Source organism: Bison bison, unplaced genomic scaffold, assembly GCF_000754665.1.
Source record: "Bison bison bison isolate TAMUID 2011002044 unplaced genomic scaffold, Bison_UMD1.0 scf7180017864252, whole genome shotgun sequence".
NCBI lineage: Eukaryota > Metazoa > Chordata > Mammalia > Artiodactyla > Bovidae > Bison > Bison bison.
The window spans coordinates 4,011,667-4,023,034 of NW_011494824.1; the positions used below are offsets into that span (position 1 = coordinate 4,011,667).

General features: G+C 47.7%; 1 protein-coding gene across 2 annotated transcripts in view; it reads right to left on the minus strand.

Annotated features, from left to right (window-relative positions):
* LHFPL2 (lipoma HMGIC fusion partner-like 2) overlaps positions 1-11,010 on the minus strand; it is a 174,827-nt gene extending 163,817 nt beyond the window's left edge. The window contains exon 1 of one of the 2 annotated variants that reach the window (XM_010847635.1): positions 8,397-11,010. The gene's annotated coding sequence lies outside the window, so the exon portion shown is untranslated. Of the gene's footprint in view, positions 1-6,089; positions 6,609-8,396 lie in introns of those variants that run through there. The other variant, XM_010847634.1, reaches the window with a different exon arrangement.
* Between the last annotated feature and the right edge of the window lie 358 nt (positions 11,011-11,368).

Here is an 11,368-nt window from a genome sequence, read left to right on the forward strand (position 1 = left end):
CAGAGTCTTTTCCAATGAGTCAACTCTTCTCATGAGGTGGCCAAAGTACTGGAGTTTCAGCTTTAGCATCATTCTTCCAAAGAACACCCAGGGCTGATCTCCTTTAGAATGGACTGGGTGGATCTCCCTGCAGTCCAAGGGACTCTCAAGAGTTTTCTCCAACACCACAGTTAAAAAGCATCAATTCTTCGGCGTTCAGCTTTCTTCACAAAAGGCCAAAAAATGGAGTCCAAGACATAAAAACAATGTTCACGCCTACCCAGACCATGGGGACAAGCTGCCCACTTCAGTTACACTCAGCTGCTGGGGGGTGCCCCTCTGGCCAAGGCCACAGACAGGGGGCTAAGCCGTAGGGCCTTGTAACAGGTCAAGGAACCCAGCGTGGTCCGGGGGCCAGTGAAGACCCCACACGCCCAGCACACAAGGAATGCTGCAGAAATCCCCGCTGCCTCCCCTGGGGACTGCACCCCACGTCTGCACACTCCAGCTCTCCAGGTTCACTTAGAGAGCAGAAACCTTTCTGCCCCTCTGAGGGCCACTTCCCATCAGTTTTGAGGAGGGCTTGACTCTTCAGAGACCCCCACGCCACCTGGAACGTGCTTTAGGGTATAGTCTTTCTCTCTCATATCTGCAAACAATATTTACAGCTCCTGGTTGGCTAAAAGAAACCTGAACTCAGCCCTTCTGAAGCTTGTCTTGAGTGGTTCGGATTTTCAGAACAGCATGGAGACGGCGGGGAGAGGCAACCTCCTCGCTTGCCCCTGCCCACCGGATGCCTGCACCTGTTGGGACCTGTGACATGCCCCACGTGCCTATTCACCTGTCCTCCACACCCTGCCAGCCACGCTGAAGACAGCGGCTCTTTCGCCATCTCCCCACCAAGACTGTAAAGCTCCGTAAGTAGCCAGCTAAGTGCACGTTAAATAAATGACTGACCACATGAACATACAGACTCAACTAGAATAAGAATTTCAGGCCTGGGTTCATCCCCTCACCTCCTCTTGCCCAAACAAGTGAAATGACTTGCCCAAGGCCACAGAGCAACTAACAGCTGGGAGAGGCTTCTCAGTGCGTTCTCACACCCACGGGCTGTGTTCTCACCTTTCCTGGGTCCCCGTAAATCATCATCCCTTGCAGACCAAGGCATTTTATTTGTGATAAGAAAAACTTCATTTTTGTGTGTTTTTGAGCTCCTGCCCAAGAACACAGAGGACCATCTTGTGAATCTTAAAATGTGGGGTACTATACCCAAACTGAGGACAGGAGCGGGACTCCGGGGGTAGCAGTGCCAGGGAACGGCTGTGGGTCGGGGAGTGGGTCAGTCTTTGTAATCGTTAGCACAGTTCTGGTCCCTGGGATGTAACAACACTTGTAACTTCGCTGTTGGTCAAGCAGTGTGGCAAAAAAGACTCTCCCCACCATCTCCACACTGTTCTGAAAATCCGAACCACTCAGACAAGCTTCAGCTGGGCACCAGAAGGGCTGGGTTCAGAGTTTCTTTTAGCCAGCCAGGAGCTGAAAATATTGTTTGCAGATATGAGAGAGAGAGACTATACCCTAAAGCACGCTCCAGGTAGTGTGGGGTCTCTGAAGAGTCAAGCCCTCCTCAAAACTGATTGGCAAATGGTCCTCAGTGGGGCAGGAAGGTTTCTGCTGCTGGCCAAGTTCTCCTGATCAGCAGGTACAGAGCCTGGATCATTTCCTGAATTTCTCTCTCAAAATTTAATAGACAGGGGGGTAAGTGCAACAAAATCTCAAGCTCGATTGCAGAGTTTAATCTTAACTTTCCTGTCTGGATCATCTGGTTTTCACTACAACTGGTCAGGAACATGTGACATGGCCACATTAGATAGAAAGAAGGGTGCCAGGTGCAGAGACAGTGAAGCTCCTATTACACACAAATCGAGTGAGTGAGAACGACTCCTGCCTAGCGCCCTCCCAGGTATCCTGGGCTCCCCTGGACACCTGAGCTGCCCTGCAGGGCCCCTCCAGTCGCCCCTGACAGCCTGCCCCAGCCCTGCTCTGCCCACACAGGGCCCACAGTTCACCCCATCAGAGTCTACTCTCTTCACACCCTCATCTTCACTGGCATTTTATGAAACTGTTAAGGGCTTCCCTGGTGGTTCAGCTGGTAAAGAAAGTGAAAAGTGAAGTGAAAGTGAAGTCACTCAGTCGTGTCCGACTCTTTGTGACCCCATGGACTGTAGCCCATCAGGCTTCTCAGTCCATGGGATTTTCCAGGCAAGAGTACTGGAGTGGGTTGCCATTCCCTTCTCCAGGGGATCTTCCTGACCCAGGGATTGAATCCGGGTCTCCTGCATTGTAGGCAGACACTTTACCCTCTGATTCACCAGGGAAGCCCCAGCTGGTAAAGTATCTGCCTATAATGTGGGAGACCCAGGTTTGATCCCTGAGTCAGGAAGAGCCCCTGGAGGAGGGAAGAGCTACCCATTCCAGTATTCTGGCCTGGAGAATTCCAAGGGGCTGCAAAGAGTCAGACACAACTGAGAGACTTTCAATCACTTCACTTCCTCTTAAGGCCTAAGTAATCAATGTAGTACCTGTTCTATGGATGCTTACAAGTTGAATAAGATGTTTAAAGAGAACCATTTCACCCAAATTCCTCTAATGGTAAAATTCTAGGTATGACAGTAAGTGAACTCCAGCTTTTAGATACAGAGCCCCTTCCACACTCCTCCAATCCCATCACGCTGACCATTTCCCACTTCATTTGTTTCATAAGCTGACCCTCCCCTACAGTGGAGGTAAGACAGACCCTGCTCTGGTAGAAATGGAGGTTAACATCGACATAATAATGTGCAAAGTCCAGCTCCTCAGTCTGTCAGTTCACCTGGGTCAGAACCAAACTCTGTGGAGGATGATGGACCCTTCTCCTTTCATTTCTGGTCAGCGCTTACTTAAGAAGGAAATATGCTAACATTATCTCCAGAGTCTGCACCTAAGCAGGGGAGAGTGTGGGAGAAGTCAGCCTCAGGACATTCCTTTCTCTGCAGAAGCCCGAAGTGCATATCCCAATATCTCCAAGAATGTCCCAAAGCATTTAATAATCAGTATCTGTAACACCTTCCTAAAAATAACGGCTTCAGAACTGACTCTTACACCGTTGACAAAGGACTCTCTGATTTGGTCCCATCCAAGATTAGAAAGAGCCTTACTGTAACATGTGTCAAGATAAAAACTGAAGTGGGTCCAATGGGATAAAAGCCAGCCCTTCACAACCAAGTATCTGAGAGGCCAAGAAAAGAACAGGTAAGGCAGGCCCCCAGACATGGCTGATAACACAGGCTCAGATAGACAGGTTTCCATTGATGTTCCTCGAAAGTGGGATTTCAAGAACCTGCTCAATTATAAAAACCATCTAGACAGTCTGTAAAACATTCAGATTCCCAGGACCCGTACCAAACCAACCAACTTAAAGCTCCAGGGTGGGGTCTGAAACACATCCAGGGAGTACCCAGCAGAGGGTCAGGAGAGTTTCATAAGTAACATTCCACAGCAAACAATATGTAACTTTTTAAAACATTGTAGTCATATAAATTCAAAGTGATAAGGTCCGTGAGAAAAAGCAGGCTTAATTGGAGGAAGTTAGAGCCTTCTTTATGTAGTTAAAATTATGGAACATAATCATCAAGTAATGAGGAAATCAGTTTAATTAAAACGTAGCATAAAACAAAACCTCTCCCTTTAGCTTAACCATATTCCACCTGGAAGACCATCCACGACCTCCTTCCCCACTTGAGGGCGGAAGGCAATCCCCGCACAGCTGCTCGGGGCTGTTACAGACCGCACTGGCAGTGACCGGGCTGAGGGCCCTCAGGGCAGTCCCAGTAAAGAAGCAGGCATCAGTCTCTCAATCAGGACCCACTGTGCCCTCCTGCTCGGGCCTTCACAGGACTCAGCCTCCAGCTGACCATTCCACAGCCTTCGTCGTGGTCCAGCCTCATGTGAGGCCTGCTCCTCCAAATCTGCTCCACAGAAGCAGCAGTGCCAGGCTGACAGGAGCACGCCAGCAACGCAGAATCCCAGGGCCCGCCCGGCCTGCTTACTCAGAATCTGCGACTAATCAAGATTTCAGGTTCTTCCTGTGTCCATTCAAGTCTGAGAAGCCCTGCTTTAAAGCCTGGAGAGGGCCTCCATCGGGACTTTCACCCACCTGGGGAATACTCAGCTCACCAGCCCACCCACTTGGGCTCCTGCCTCTAAGAGGCCTTCTTCCCTCACGATCCTCACTCAAGTCTTGTCAGACTCGCTTTGTCTCGGGGCCAGATCACTGTCAGCAGAGCCCAGTGACAGCTGACAATCCAAAGCCCAACCTTAAGGAGGTGGTAAGTACTGACCGTCTCCTACATCCTCATCTGGCTCCTCCATCTGTCCGCCTCCCTGGAGAGGCAGGACTATGGACCCCGTGACCGCAAGTCAGTAGAGACAAGCCAAAGTCAAACAATACTGTGGAACGCGGGCTCTCGGTCCCAGCACGATGTTAATGAGGTTGAGGTCACAAGCAGATTAGCTTCCTCTGTATCTTGGCACGGACTCCAGCCCTCTGCCCTCTGGCCGCCTACAAAGGCTGACACGCCCCTGGTTACTACAAGGAGGACTAGGAGAGGCTGAACAGAGCAGGGGCAGAAAAGGATGCAAAGACCTTGGACGGCTGGGGAATGAATGAATTGAGGAATGACACTCAGCTCAGAGGGGTGGCTGACGTGATAGATGACCGGCGAGAGCTCAGAACCATCGAGCAGGCTGAACAATACACATCGGGATGAGAAAGCTGAAAGCTGACAAGAAGAAACGGGAAGTCCTAAGGTCAAGATTTTAAAAATCAAATACACGTATGGAAGCTAGGGGAAATCTAAGTTCTTATTTTAAAAGTTTTATTTTAAAACCTTTAAGTTCTCATTTTAAAAGGTTTAATTTTTTTTTGTTTAAATGCAAGTGTTGGGGAGTTCGCCGGTGGTCCAGTGGCTAAGACTGTGTGCTCCCAATGCAGGAGGCCCAGGTTTGATCCCTAGTCAGGAAGCATGGGCTCTCTAGGTCCCACTGACATGCTGCAACGAAGACCCAATGCAGCTCAATAAATATTTTTTTTTTAATGCAAGTTTGGTTGACTAATATAGCTAAGAAAGCTAACATACGTAGGGCCCATAGATCAAGGGGAGCACTGGTCCCTGTGTAGCACAGCGAGCGGACTATCCTCAACTGACCCTCGGCCACCTGTCCACACAGGTGTATACACAACCTGTCACACTTCTTCATGGCTGCCACCTCTTGGGTTCTTACTTCTCAGCGTGGCTGGCCTCTGTACCTGACTCCCGCTCTTTATGGCTTTGGCTTATAGTTTAAGCATCCCTCATACCAGCTGAGCTCTGTTTGATGCCACCCTTTCTTTACTAATCAAGAAAAGAACTACAGATCCAAGCACAAACTGGGAAAAGCACATTAAAAAGAAAAAGAAAAAGACAACCTAAGCAACCTGTTTACCAAAAGGATTTGACTCCAAAAAGACCTATAGTCACCTGTGTGAGCAGGCACACCAGAGTACATATTACAGCATGGATCTGTGCAGAATCAGTAATTAGGTCGGTAAATTATGAGCTTCCAGTACAGAAAAGCCCTGAAAATGGCTACTAGACGGATGAGCAAATGACAGGGTAAGCATCTGTTTAGACATACTGCCCTAGAATCATCTTCTAGGAATGGTGTGATGGTTTCATTGCTCAGTAAGTGTCCAACTCTTGCAACCCCATGGACTGTAGCCCACCAGGCTCCTCTGTCTGTGGGATTCTCCAGGCAAGACTACTGGAGTGGGTTACCATTCCCTTCTCCAGGGGATCCTCCCAACCCAGGGATCGAACCCAGGTCTCCTGCGCTGCACGTGGTATCTAGCACTGCAGGCAGATTCTCTACTGACTGAGCCACCAGGGAAGCCCCAGGAATACACAGATAGCCGTTAAAAAAAAAAATGGATGTGATTTTAGATTGTTTCTGAAGTTGTGAGCGGTGTTTTCCTTAAGTGTCTATTTCATATACAAATGGTAGTCATTTATACACACAAAAACACTGCTTACTTGTAGTTGCCAGATTGGCCAGCATATTCTTTCTAGTTTCAGAAAACGTGATTCCTAGGGGTGAGAAAAAAGTTATAAAATTTTCAAAGGTAAATTTGTCCGGAGTAATAAGTGCATTGTGTATGGCTTACCTGAAGACTAAAAGAGACTACTGTCCATGCAGTTATGGGCATCTTTAAACAACTGGCTAACTGCCTCCAAACAGGAAAAAGACAAGTGAAATTCACCCAACAGCAGCCCACCTCGGGAGAAAGGAAGCTTGAACTTCAGGTGCCCTTGACAACACAGCGCGGTGTGGAAAGAAAGAAAATGCTGAACAATAGAATCAGCAGAGGAAGGACAATCCCTTTAATTTTCCGGGAATGTGAGGAGGTTGATGCTAAAGGGATATTTAAGATTTCATTGCTGGCTTGAGTTCTGCTAAACAACTGAAAAAACAAACAAAAAAAAACACCAAAACTCACACATCAGTATAGTATATTTATACACATATATAAGTAGATAGGTCTGGCGGGCTGGGGGCTAGCCCTGAGCAGCCTTGATTAAAACAGGAGGGAAGGAAAATGTGGGCCAAGATTCTTCTTAATTTGGCATGGCTAGCTGTCAGTTTAAAAGATTTAATAGATATTTATGACAAATAGAACATCTGTGTTCCTGTTGATGGACTTAGGACACTGGGGTGATTCACTGTCTCAAGCTAACCCAGTCCAAAGCAGGAACTCCTAAGAAGATAATACTTCCTCAGATCTCAGTGATGCTTTATTGTGATTGTGCTGCTAAGTACGGCTATCATCTTGATTTTATACACTTTCATCAGCCTTTTTGGAGAAGGAAATGGCAACCCACTCCAGTATTCCTGCCTGGAGAATCCCATGAACAAAGGAGCCTGGTGTGCTACAGTCCATGGGGTCGCAAAGAGTCGGACACAACTGAGTGATTAACACACACACACCCAGGTAGATATTTAATTTGGTACATACCGATCAGACACATTTAGATATCGAAGTGAAATGCCTCTCAGATCACACTTCACAGTGTTTATGAAACATACAAAGGGAACCGACGGGAAGGAGTGGGTTCCTCCCTGCTGTTGGGAGGAAGGGGCCCCATTCTGGCCCTGGGTCACAGAACTCAGTCCTGGTCATGTTCCTCCACAACTACATTTACAACAAATTGGAATTTCAAGTCTTCTTAAAGACAGAGACCGGCTTTACCATGGACATAGCACAGACGTAAGGAGGTATGCAGCGCTGTGGCCAAAACTGCTGATACGGTGTTTTGCGCAAAGAACAGAAAAAAACACCAACTGTTTTGTTCTGTGTTTTTTTTTTTTAGGTAGCATGCTATTTTTTAAAAATCTGAAAAACAGAAAAATAAAGAAAGTAGTCATCTGTAACTCCATGAGTCCAAAATAACCAGAATTTTAGCCTACCTCCTTCAGAATGACGTCAATCATCAGACTGACGATGATTAATAATTCCACTGACTGTACCCTAAATCCACAGCAGTAAGAGAAGTAACAGCTAAACACAAATCAAATAGCATGCCTGCCCTTTAACAGGTCTTCACTGGGGCCTACTTTGCACATGTATGTTTATTACACAAATGAAATGAAATTCAAGTTAACAGCCTCTTGAGGGCCATATCGTGTATCTGCTAAGTCATGTCCAGCTCTTTGTGACCCCATAGACTGTAGCCCGCCAGGCTCCTCTATGGAATATTCCAGGCAAGAATGTTGGACTGGGTTGCTCTTTCCTACTTCAGAGGATCTTTCCAATCCAAGGATCGAACCCACATCTCTTGAGTCTCCTGCATTGGCAGGCAGGTTCTTTACCACTACAGCCACCTAGGAAGCCCTTAGGGCCACGTGGTAACTTCAAAATAGGAGGCAGATAAGCCTTGTCGCAGGTAGACACAGAAACAGTAGCTCTCCAAGTATTCAATACAAGTTCTCAAGGTGCCTAAAGATTCGGTTCCCAGAGAAACCCTTCTCCTGGCAGATGACCAGTCCCACCGTGGTGGGAGGAGTGTGTTCCGGACTCTCTTTTCTTTATTTTTAAATTTTTTAATTGAAGGATAATTGCTTTACAGAATCTTGTGGTTTTCTGCCGTACATCAACAAGAATCAGCCGTAGGTACACCCATGTCCCCTGCCTCCCGAACCTCCCTCCCATCTCCCTCCCCACCCACCCTTCCAGTCTGTCACAGAGCCCCTGTCTGAGTTCCCTGCAGACTCTCTCTTCTTAAGAAAGACATTAACCCCATCCCAGGGGCTCCACCCTTATGACCCCATCTAAACCACATTACCTTCCCAAGATGCTGCCTCCAAAGACCATCACCATGGGGGTCAGGGTTTGTACCAAGGAATTCTGGTAAGAATACGGTCCATCTGGAATATGTGGATGTCCCGGGGGTGGCGGATGATCAAATATATCAGTTGTACATCCTAGCTACTAAATACGTTCAGAGCCTTCCTATGTACATCCCTCTAGACTATCTCGGTTCAAAACAACACAAACAGATCTCACCAAGTCGGCAAAATAACGCCAGTAAGAGTCTGCTCACTGAAGGCCAGAGTTAGGGGCTTGATTAGCCCCTGTTAGGCTAATTGAAAGGATGAAAGAGAAAAATTCAGTTACAAGGACACAGATTACTCTCACCCTGAACACTATTCAGTAAACCTCAAGAGGCCAGTCAACCACTGACCATTACTGTGAAAATAACTCCACCTTTCATCTCCACTTCCAGACTTCTCTTCCCTACCTGTGGATCCAATGCTCTGGTGGGCATCTCTCCCCAGAAGGCTCACAGCTCAGCTGTGGAGTCAATGAACTCATTCCTCCTCGCCATAGCTGCTCACCTCAGTGAAAGGCGCCATGTCCCAGCCCAGTCACCCTGGGCTCCCTCTTACTAAGAGCCCAGCCCTTAGTAAGGAAGTGTGGTCCGCCTCTCCAGGCCTCTCCCACTTTCCCTCACTAAGCCCTACCAGGGTTCCGACACGAGCCCACCAGCTCACCTGCTATTCCCAGCCCTGGCCTCTTGCCATCGAGCCCACCTAGAGTTCCTTCTAAACCACAGTCTGATCACATCAACCACCTGCTTCAACAGGTCAATTCACCCGCTCATTCCCCATCTTCCATACAGCTTTCACGATGAAGTTCAGACTCCTCAGCTCAGCATCCAAGATCCAACGCCCACTGGGACTTCCCTACACAACTTTGCCTCTAGTCCAAGCAGCTACTCTCAGTGCCCTGATGACCTTATACCATTTCAAGCCTCAGACTCCAGACATATGCATTCTTATTGTACCAGGTATCACTGTAACCTTAAAAGTAACGGGAAAACAAGCAACCTTGAAGCTGCATAAAGGACCAACTATCCACCCTCCCCTTTACTCTCCAGCCTTGCCTCCTGTCAGCTTCCCAGGCAGTGCTAGTGGTAAAGAACCCACCTGCCAGACCAGGGTCCTCCTGAACACAATCTGGGTTTTATAAGCTGATGATCAGATCTGACCTTTGATTCCTTCTTCACCTTTTGAAGGCTGTGAAGTCTCACTCCTGAGTAAAACCCCTACTTGTTCTCCTGGCATATTGGCTGGTGATTCTACTCAAATAGGACACATACTTTATTATAAAGCACAGAAAGAAACAGGCCCCCTTTTCTTCCTTCTCCCTGTAGAGGACCCATAAGACCAGCTGCCCGCAGCCGCCACCACCAGCCAGATCGCCTCTCTCCAAGCTGGCTGGCCTGTAGAAGAGTAGCGCGCCCAGCACACTGCTTGCCCAGCACAGGCACTTCGAAGCAAAATGAGAGCTTCTCTAGTTTCCGGAGCTCCTTTCCACACAGAGCCTGCTTCTCCAGCCAGCATGAGCACTCTGTGAGTGGAGAGGCCTGCTCTTGGTTTCTGTTACCAGACGTCAGAACAGAGCCTGGCCCACCAGAGAGGTTACTGGGTATCTGTGAATGACTGGATAAAAGAACGGATGAATGAGCAAACAGGCACGCCACCTGCCCCCTCCCCCAAATTAGAAAAGCAATATGCTCCCCAGCTCCAAAACTACTGTTTTGCTAAGGATGTCTTTTGTTCATTCGGCAACGAGGTACAACTTTAGGAAGACCTAGGCAATGGACTATGAACCCCAAGACATACTTTGAAGGTGCTTTTTGGAATAAATTCTTGAGATCAGGTATTTGGTTACTATTTGTATCTTTCTAAGAGCAATGAACACTGAGTAAAACATTGCTTTAGAATTCCCAAGAGAGACACCATATCCACTTTTTCCCTCAAATAAATGTCTATATTTGCTTCATGGGACCTGAGAAGGTGCCCTTGCAAGCGAGCAGTGAGGCTGAAGTGCGGCCCACAGCTGTCTCAGGTCCTCAGACCCCCACGGAACCTGCACTACACATTCCTCACAATTGGAGTCCCAGAAAAGGCTGGCCTGAGGAGCCAAGAGCATGCAGCCCGTAAGTTCTAGAAAGATCAAATGTGTCTGACAGTGGGCTGCTGGGGGCACAGGGACAGCCTCAACGGAGGCCAGCCATCAACCATCCTGGTAACCTGGCTCTTTGAATGGCACTGCTTTTTCCCGGGCATTTGAAGTACTAAACGAACACCATTAACATTTTCTGAGCACTTACTCAGTGTGATGCACCACCCTAAATTCTATATGAAAGTACATAATCACAGTTAAACTTCACGGTGATTCTTTGACTTGAACTTTATCATCATCATTTCACAGGCACAGAAACCAATGCTGAGAGAAATCAAATAACTTGTCCCAGGTTCCGGTAGAAAGTGACACCTCTGGGAACCCAACAGCCCCAATCTGTATCTCCTATATTTTGGTCTCCTATTTTGTCAATTCTTTGCAATAAAGAAGTTGTGTTTGTGAGTGTGTGTGTGTGTTAGTTGTTTCAGTTGTGTCCAACTCTTTGCAACCTTACGGACTGTAGCCCTCCAGGCTGCTCAATCCATAGGGATTCTCCAGGCAATAACACTGGAGCGGTTGCCACTTCCTCCTTCAGGGTATCTTCCCCACCCAGGGACTGAACCTGTGTCTCTTATGTCTCCTGCATTGGCAAGCCTGTTCTTTACCACTAGCACCACCTGGAAAGCACAATAAAGAAGTTGAGAAGCTGTAAATGTTTTGCATTAAAAATGGGTAGTTTTCTATATATTTTCTATCTTCTCCTACCTTGGACTTTTCCTCCCTGCCCTTCCTAAACACTGCCCGCAGGAAAATCTCTGCAGTCAGTCAGTCGGCACATCTGAGGCC